This window comes from Dendrobates tinctorius, unplaced genomic scaffold (genome assembly GCF_039654945.1).
Source record: "Dendrobates tinctorius isolate UK_male_01 unplaced genomic scaffold, ASM3965494v1 ptg000115l, whole genome shotgun sequence".
Taxonomy (NCBI): domain Eukaryota; kingdom Metazoa; phylum Chordata; class Amphibia; order Anura; family Dendrobatidae; genus Dendrobates; species Dendrobates tinctorius.
The window spans coordinates 10,242,753-10,252,568 of record NW_027361783.1 but is presented as its reverse complement, the minus strand read 5'-3'; positions in this window follow the sequence as shown (position 1 = coordinate 10,252,568).

Here is a 9,816-nt window from a genome sequence, read left to right as displayed (position 1 = left end):
GGGTCTGTGGTGTCAATATTGGAGCTGAAAAACGTTACCCATCACCCCAACGTACGTTTCAAAAATGTTTCTTCCTCAGGGGCGTGTATCGGAAGGGGAAACCACAAGGTCTATTTATATAGACGAGTAACCAATGGTCTCTTTTTTTCTTAAGCCACTTGTAGTTACGCTCCCATCCTATATAAGGGACACCACATCCGCTTTACAAAGACTGGATGTGGAGTCACTCTATACTTCCATAAAACATGAGGATGGTATTGCAGCAACATCCCTATTTTTACAATCTAGCAATTTAGAACCGCATTTAATAGATTTTGATCCTTTTAAAATTTATCCTGACGCGCAATTGCTTCATTTTCAACAAGCAAATATTTCTCCAGTTGCAAGGCATCACCATCGTATGCCAACTTTTTTTAGGTGCCTGGGAAAGAGATATTTTCCAGTGTAACCCAGTGATGGGGATTGAACATGTTCATCAATGAATAAGATACATTGATGATGTATGGCTTATTTGGGAGGGAAAGACAGATGAGTTGGAGAGCTTAAAGGGAATCTGTCACCTTTTTTTTGCCCTATTGGCTGCTGGCATAGACATCAGGGGCTTATCTACAGCATTCTGTAAAGGAATCCCTACCGGGCAATTTTTGCATGTTAAACGTATCTGTTCAAATGATGAATTATTTGAGAAATAGGCTGTGGATTTGAAACAATGGTTTAAAATAGGGGGTATTCTCGTCCTACCATTCGTGAGGGCTATAATCGAGCTAAAACTGTATCATGAGAGGAATTGCTTCATAGCAACAAAAAGAGGAAAGATAAGCCTAAAAGATATCAGAGCTCACACCCTTGTGCTAATTGCTAGTCACAGAGCTTCAAAGGGCTTGTTCCTGGAGTTTAATTAAAGGGTGTGAGTGGAATCACAAGGGTGGGGGCACATTTCACAAGTGGAGAGACATCTCCATTGTCCATCACAAACACATTCATTAAGTGTATTAACCCTTCAGGTGCTTCACAGAAATTAAAGCAATATGGAAGGAAAAAATTAACATTTTACTTTTTTCGCAAAAATGTTACTTTTGTCCCAATTTTTTATATTCACAAGGGGAATAGGAGAAAAGGGACCACAATATTGGTTGTGAAATTACTTCTGAGTATGCCAATACCCCTTATGTGGGGCAAAACTACTGTTTGGGCACACGGCAAGGCTTGAAAGGGAAGGAGTACCATTTGAATTTTTGAGCGCTAAATTGGCTGGAATGGATAGCACAAACACATTCATTAAGTGTATTAACCCTTCAGGTGCTTCACAGAAATTAAAGCAATATGGTAGGAAAAAATTAACATTTTACTTTTTTCGCAAAAATGTTACTTTTCTCCCAAGTTTTTTATATTCACAAGGGTAATAGGAGAAAAGGGACCACAAAATTGGTTGTGCAATTACTTTTGAGTATACCAAAACCCAATATGTGGGGGAACACTACTGGTTGGTAACATGGCAGGGCTTGGGAGGGAAAGAGTACCATTTGACTTTTTGAATGCAAAAGTGTCTGGAATGGATAGCAGAAACCATGTAGCATTTCGAGAACCACTGATGTGCCTAAACAGTGGAAATGTCAGTGAAAATAGTGGTCACTAGGGAGTGCCGGGAACTAAGCCTCTGGAAATAGTTAAAAAGTTAAAATAAGGTAAAGCCGTGGCAGCTCCAGCCAAGTACCCTCAAAGAGGAACAGGAAACATAAATGCAAATAAAACCACGGTCAAGGAGCGCTCAAACAAGCAATGCCAGTGTTGGGGAAATTCTTTAGCTTTAATCCACAACGCGTTTCAACCTGATGAAGACGGCATTTGATCTTTGAAACGAGTTGTGGATTAAAGCTAAAGAATTTTCACAACACTGGCATTGCTTGTTTGAGTGCTCCCTGACCATGGTTTTATTTGCATTTATAAACAGTGGAAACATCCCACAAGTAACCCCATTTTGGAAATTAGATCCCTCAAGGAATTTATCTAGATGTGGGGTGAGCCCCTTGAAGCCCAAGGTGCTCCACAGAAATTTATGAAGCCGAGCCATGAAAAAAAATCACAATTTTCTGACAAAAATGTTTTCACCCCAATTTTTTTTATTTTCACGAGGGTAACAGGAGAAAATGGACCCCAAAATTTGTTTTCCAATTTTTACTGCATATGCAGATACCATATATTTTGGGGAAAACTATTGTTAGGGCACATGTGAGAGCTTATTTTTTTGCATCGGAGTCAACGTTTTCATTGGTACCATTTTCGGTCACATAACGTTTTATGATTGCTTTCTATTTCAATTTTTGGGAGGTAAAATTACCAGAAATCAGCAATTCAGGAATTGTTTTTTTTTTTTTAATGCCACTCTTCATGTGGTAAAATTGATAAGGCGGCTTTGTTCCCAGGTCAGTATCTTGCCCAGAAAGTTAAGCTGGGCAACATATTAAAAGCTGGGTAGAGTTGGTTGGGGTGACAGTTTAGATGTGTCATGATCCATGCTGGATCATGACAGATAAAATGCACAAGTAACCTTTTTTTTCTGTGAGCTGTTTTGCTCAGGGTGGGTTTTGCCCCCGGTGGCCAGTATGGTCATTGCACTTGTGCTTAGAGATACAGTGGGGAAAAAAAGTATTTAGTCAGTCAGCAATAGTGCAAGTTCCACCACTTAAAAAGATGAGAGGCGTCTGTAATTTACATCATAGGTAGACCTCAACTATGGGAGACAAACTGAGAAAAAAAAATCCAGAAAATCACATTGTCTGTTTTTTTTCATTTTATTTGCATATTATGGTGGAAAATAAGTATTTGGTCAGAAACAAAATTTAATCTCAATACTTTGTGATATATCCTTTGTTGGCAATGACAGAGGTCAAACGTTTTCTGTAAGTCTTCACAAGGTTGCCACACACTGTTGTTGGTATGTTGGCCCATTCCTCCATGCAGATCTCCTCTAGAGCAGTGATGTTTTTGGCTTTTCGCTTGGCAACACGGACTTTCAACTCCCTCCAAAGGTTTTCTATAGGGTTGAGATCTGGAGACTGGCTAGGCCACTCCAGGACCTTGAAATGCTTCTTACGAAGCCACTCCTTCGTTGCCCTGGCGGTGTGCTTTGGATCATTGTCATGTTGAAAGACCCAGCCACGTTTCATCTTCAATGCCCTTGCTGATGGAAGGAGGTTTGCACTCAAAATCTCACGATACATGGCCCCATTCATTCTTTCATGTACCCGGATCAGTCGTCCTGGCCCCTTTGCAGAGAAACAGCCCCAAAGCATGATGTTTCCACCATCATGCTTTACAGTAGGTATGGTGTTTGATGGATGCAACTCAGTATTCTTTTTCCTCCAAACACGACAAGTTGTGTTTCTACCAAACAGTTCCAGTTTGGTTTCATCAGACCATAGGACATTCTCCCAAAACTCCTCTGGATCATCCAAATGCTCTCTAGCAAACTTCAGACAGGCCCGGACATGTACAGGCTTAAGCAGTGGGACACGTCTGGCACTGCAGGATCTGAGTCCATGGTGGCGTAGTGTGTTACTTATGGTAGGCCTTGTTACATTGGTCCCAGCTCTCTGCAGTTCATTCACTAGGTCCCCCCGCGTGGTTCTGGGATTTTTGCTCACTGTTCTTGTGATCATTCTGACCCCACGGGGTGGGATTTTGCGTGGAGCACCAGATCGAGGGAGATTATCAGTGGTCTTGTATGTCTTCCATTTTTTAATTATTGCTCCCACAGTTGATTTCTTCACTCCAAGCTGGTTGGCTATTGCAGATTCAGTCTTCCCAGCCTGGTGCAGGGCTACAATTTTGTTTCTGGTGTCCTTTGACAGCTCTTTGGTCTTCACCATAGTGGAGTTTGGAGTCAGACTGTTTGAGGGTGTGCACAGGTGTCTTTTTATACTGATAACAAGTTTAAACAGGTGCCATTACTACAGGTAATGAGTGGAGGAAAGAGGAGACTCTTAAAGAAGAAGTTACAGGTCTGTGAGAGCCAGAAATCTTGATAGCTTGTTTCTGACCAAATACTTATTTTCCACCATAATATGCAAATAAAAGGAAAAAAAAACAGACAATGTGATTTTCTGGATTTTTTTTTCTCAGTTTGTCTCCCATAGTTGAGGTCTACCTATGATGTAAATTACAGACGCCTCTCATCTTTTTAAGTGGTGGAACTTGCACTATTGCTGACTGACTAAATACTTTTTTTCCCCACTGTAGTTTTGCCCCGGCGGCCAGTATGGTCATTGCACTGGTGTTTTTAGTTTTAGTTTGCCCCTGGTGGTGATTAGAGTAATTGCACGGGAATCACTAACAGGTGTGTTTGCTCTATAAAGGTGTGTCAGTAATGCTCACTCACGTTGGTGATATTATTATTGTTGGTCTTTCAAACCATCCTGGGTGAAGGAAGGAGCTGGATGGGGAGCTGTGGTGTAGAGCTGCACTCAGTTTGCTGGACTCTGTTACTGAGAGCTGCACTGAGTTTACTGGACTCGGTTGCTGGACAGCTGCACTCAGGTGCTGGACTCTGTTGCTCCAAGGCAGCACACAGTGCTGGAAGCTGTTGCTGTAAAGCTGCTCCCAGTTGTTGGACACGGTGTAGGAAGATGCACTCGGGTGTTGGTCTCTGTTGCCAGGAGCAAGTGCATCAGAGCAAAGCTAAGTGTTTCCCTGTTTGTCACTTTTCCTCATGTTGGTGTTAGTGCAGCGGTGGGGCCAGTGCCTGCGCCACCCAGCTCCCTAGCAAGGGATAGGTGTAGGGTGTGCCAGGGCTACAGATTCCTGAGCGGCCCCCGGTGCGGAACCGGCATAGGGAACGTTAGGAGCGTTAGGGACACTGACTCAGGGGAGGGCAGGAGATCTCCACGTCCCCCGTTCATTATTGCAGGGCCCTCCATTGTAAATGTTTCCCTATCCCCTTTGTCTGGTTGTATTAGTTACCGGCCTGTGGGCCGCATCACACTGGACAATTACATGTGCCGTGTCCTGTTGTAGTAGTTACCGGCCTGCTGACCGTTTCACACAGGTCGGGGCACGTGACAAGATGCTGAGCCATTTTATTCATGGTGGTTCTGGGCTGGTTTTTACAGGAGTGATGGGTAGGATTTGGTAGTAGGACTCATCAGTCTCACTCCCGCTCCAGTGCTGGTTTTGCTGAAGCTTGGCCAGCTAAGCTGACAGAGGTTATCATATTACAGACACAGAAAAGGCTGAAGGAAAAGCTTGAGAGATACAGCCTCTATACTGATATGGTGTGTTTCTGAGAGGAAATCTCTGGCAGTAGGAGTAAGAGGTGTGTTGTATTAGCACCTAGCCCAGCAAGCCTTTGTTTTTCGGTTGCGTTATTTTTTGATGCATTTTGGCTGAAAATAAAAGCTCCACATTTCCTTTATATGGACTGTTTCCATCTATGTAGTGGCCATGCTGCCCTACAATGCCCCTAACCTGTTACAATACAAATGAACACTTTTCAGAATCCAGTACACAGTTTGTCATCTCTATCACCCTATCCGTGCTCTCCAGTCTGCAACCGGTCTCAGACTAACATCCTCCATAATCCAAACCTCACACCTCCATCTCCATGCTTATTCTTGTGGTGAGCCAATATTATGATATGCATTACCATGGACAATACGACTAATGCCTAACACTCACATTTTTAAGTGTGCTCTAACAACACATTTCTTTTGTCAAGCCTATGACCTCACCACTAGTCTTAAATCTCCCTGTTCCCTCTTTTTAAATTTTACTCAGAATCTGGTGCCTCCTATTCATCTGTCTCCACAAAAGCCTGTTTAAGCAGTTAAGCTGGAGTTACACATAGCGACTTACCAGAGATCCCGACAACGATATCAACGTGTCAGGATCGCTGGTAAGTCGCTATGTGATCGCTGGTGAGCTGTCAAACAGACAGCTTCACCAGCGATTAGCACAGCGACGCCACACTCGCGGCATCGCTGTGTTCGTTAGCGCTGATGCCATGGATCCATGTAAAAAATAGAATTAAAATAAAAAATATTGTTATTCTCACCTTCCGACGTCCCGCGCAGCATTCCCGCCTCTCTCCACGCTCTGGTCCCCGTAATCCTTTGCGAGAATTACCGCGATGACATCCGTTCTCGCGGGATTGCGAAGTCTTGCGGTCATTCTTGCAAAGGATTACTGGGACCGGAGCGTGGAGAGAGGCGGGAATGCTGCGCGGGACGCCGGAAGGTGAGAATAACAATATTTTTTATTTTTTTTATTATTTTACAGCTGATCGCTGGTCCCCCGCCTGTCACACGCAGCGATGCGTGCTGGCCAGCGGGAGATCAGCAACGAAAAAAATGTCCAGAGGTTTCTTGCAGCGATCAGCGATACCGGCAGGGGGGCCGGTCGCTGATCGTTGTCAGACACAGCGATCTCGCTGGTGAGATCGCTGTTGTGTCACAAAACTTGTGACTCAGCAGCGATCTCACTAGCGAGATCGCTATGTGTGACTGGGCCTTTAGACCGCAGCAAATAATGCACACTGAATGATCTATAAGATGTCACTCAGTGTGCACAAGCTGCCATTGTTTAACTCCACCAGTCTGTCTGTGTAAACGGACTCTAAGGCCGGGGTCACACTAACCGACGCAAAATACGGTCAGTATTTTACATGCGTAATATGGATGAATGGCCCCTAAACAGTGCTCCGTATGTCATCTCTAATCAAGGTGTGGTCGCGTATTTTGTGCATGTCTGCATCCGTATGTAATCAGTATGGCATCTGTATGGCGAGATTTTCTCGCAGGCTTGCAAAATGGACATATAATGGAGCCCTATGACAGGGTTTCTAACAGAAACCAAAGAATAGATATAGACACATAGAATGCATATATATATATATATATATATATGTATTCTATGTGTCTATATCTATTCTTTCGTTTCTTTATTAAACCTGTCAGTGTGAGTTTACTGTATCGCGCACTGAATTGCCAGCTTTGCTAAAAGACACCGGGTGCGTATTTCTCGCAAGTCACGTGTGTGGTCCGTGTGTAATCCGTATTTTTTGCGCACCCATAGACATGCTGCGATTGGCACGGACCGTAGAATACGGATGAGAAATATACGGCTGGTGCGAGGGACCCCATAGAGAATCATTGGTCCGTGTCTAATGCGTGCTTTTAGCGCCTCTCACTCGGAATACGGATTCCTCGCCAGTGTGACCCCAGCCTTACAGGAAAAATTAGTGTCTATACACAGCAGACTAGATCACAAAGGGGCTGTAGCAAAATGGAAGAGTGCAAGGATAAGACTGGGAAAGGAAGCAGAACTCTGGATTCACAGGACTCATGTATTAGTGGAATGGTCATGGTGCGGGTACTAAGTCAGAAACATGGAGCAGGGGGTCTGAAACTGAATTAATGAAGGAATGAATGAATATTATAATGAAAAATCTTTTTTACCAACTCTAGGTAACAACTAGTATTTGAGGAAAGAAAATGTTTCCCTTATTTGTATCAATAGCCATGAAGATCAACCAGGAGACTTTTACAGTGAATTATAAGGATTTCCACACAAAGTGTTAACAGCACTGTAGATAACCCATATACCTAGAAATGCTGCTTTCCAGCTGACATGCCTGATTTTTCTACAAAAAATGGGATGTATCTTTCACTGTATTCATTCTAGTAGAACACTTGCGTGCATGCCATCTTTGTTGATTTATTTATCGGGATCTTGTATCAGCACTTCCTCGGAGTTTGGTATTTTTAACAGTGTGTTTGATTTATTACTGTGCTGCCTTTTATTTTGCCCTCACCTTCCTATAAATATTGAAGAAACCGATGCATTCAAAAGGCCTGCTTTCTCTTCCAACTAGCCTAATGTATTTAATCAAATTTCCATCTTTAATTACAACTTGGTAACATTAAAGTCCTTTCTAAGATATAATAAATTACACACATAGCAAAAATTCTGCAAAGCAATAATATTGTTTATACTGTTTTGTACAATTCTGAAAAAATTGACTTGGTCAGTGTTCTTACCATCTGCTACAGGAGTATGAGATCAGATTCTAACTGAAAACGTTTCTATATGTCTCACTTAGGGTCGAAGGACATGTGCAAAAAAAGACCTGGCACAATGTATAAAAACAAATAACAATGTATTAAAAAGTTCAATAACCAAGCGGCAGACATATTAGTAGATTGCTACCACATTAATGTCACAATGTAATAATAGTTGTGTAAATATTTAATATGTCGATAAAATCAATAAGCATGCCATAGAATTCATGGAGGCAATCTACTTAATGGCAACTAAAAAATTAATTGGAGTATCGTACAGCTCATAAGTATAAGTAGATTGCACTACACTAATCTTGTAGAGGTGGCAGACAAATTCAGAATCCAATGGGACACAACTAATTTTACAGTTGACTATTAACGAGTTATTATTAGTGATGGGCGAGCACTAAAATGCTCAGGTTCTCGCTGCTCGGGTCGAGCATGTTAGAATGCTCGGGTGCTCGACCCGAGCAACGAGCCCAATGTAATTCTATGGGAAACTTGAGCATTTTTACCACCCCCCAGTGGTCTTTAGAGGGACTAGAAATTGCGAAAATCGATAGGAACAGTGTTCAAATGACATGGGAACATAATGGGGATTGCCCCTGGAAGCATTTATGACTCCCAGGTCACTGCTGTGAACAATTTTGTCAGAGTCTTATGCCATTTTTACAGACTCACAATAAAACATACAAAAACTAAAACAAAATGGATTTTCCTGGGAAATATGTTAAGGAATATCCTTTCCTGGGTAATGACTTTTATATAAGGCAAAATAAATAACCAAAAACAAAAATGCTCCTCCACACATACATATTTGAAACATAGATGGTATTCATGAATAAGACCTGGTGAGGTCGAAAAGCGTTGGATATACCACCTGAGATACTACTTGCTATTATGTCCATCTATTTTTCAAATATGTATTTTTAAGAACATTTTGTATTTTTTATTAAAAAAACTTTTTTCAGTAAATGTTTGCATTTTAACATTCATCCAGCACTGGAGATCCTTTTCCACATCATCAGACACATCCTGTTTCATTTAAGGAGGGATTCTGAAAGTCACAAAGTCTATTTTTATAGGGCCTTCTGGTGGCCTTTGCTATTCATCCATCAGCCAGCTATACTTTGTTGTTCCCATTATTATACAGTGGGTCTCCTATTCTGTTATTGCCTATGCAGTGAGTGGCAGGGCTGAGAAAAATTAGGACGCACCCCAATACCCCTTTGAAGAGACGTACAGGAGGGCCTCCTGAGAACAATGTTCCTAATATTATGCAGTGGTTCTCCCATACTGTTTGCCTATGTATTGAATGCAAGGCATGGCCAAAATTCCTCCTTCAAACACTCTATCATTACTCCATTATTAAAGAAACCTGCTCTCGACCCATCCTGCACAAACAACTACAGACCAGTCTCCAATCTCCCCTTCATTTCTAAACTCTTGGAGCGCCAAGTCTACTGCCGCCTTACCCGTTACCTCTCCACTCACTCCCTCCTAGACCATTCACAGTCTGGCTTCCGACCCCTACATTCGACTGAAACTGCACTCATCAAAGTGACCAATGACCTTCTGACAGCAAAATGTAATGGTGAGCACTCTCTGCTCATTCTTCTCGACCTTTCTGCAGCTTTCGACACTGTTGATCACCGTCTCCTACTCCATAGGCTCCAGTCACTAGGCATTAAGGACATCGCTCTCTCCTGGTTCTCTTCCTATCTCTCTGACCGCTCCTTCAGTGTTTTGTTCGCTGGCTCCA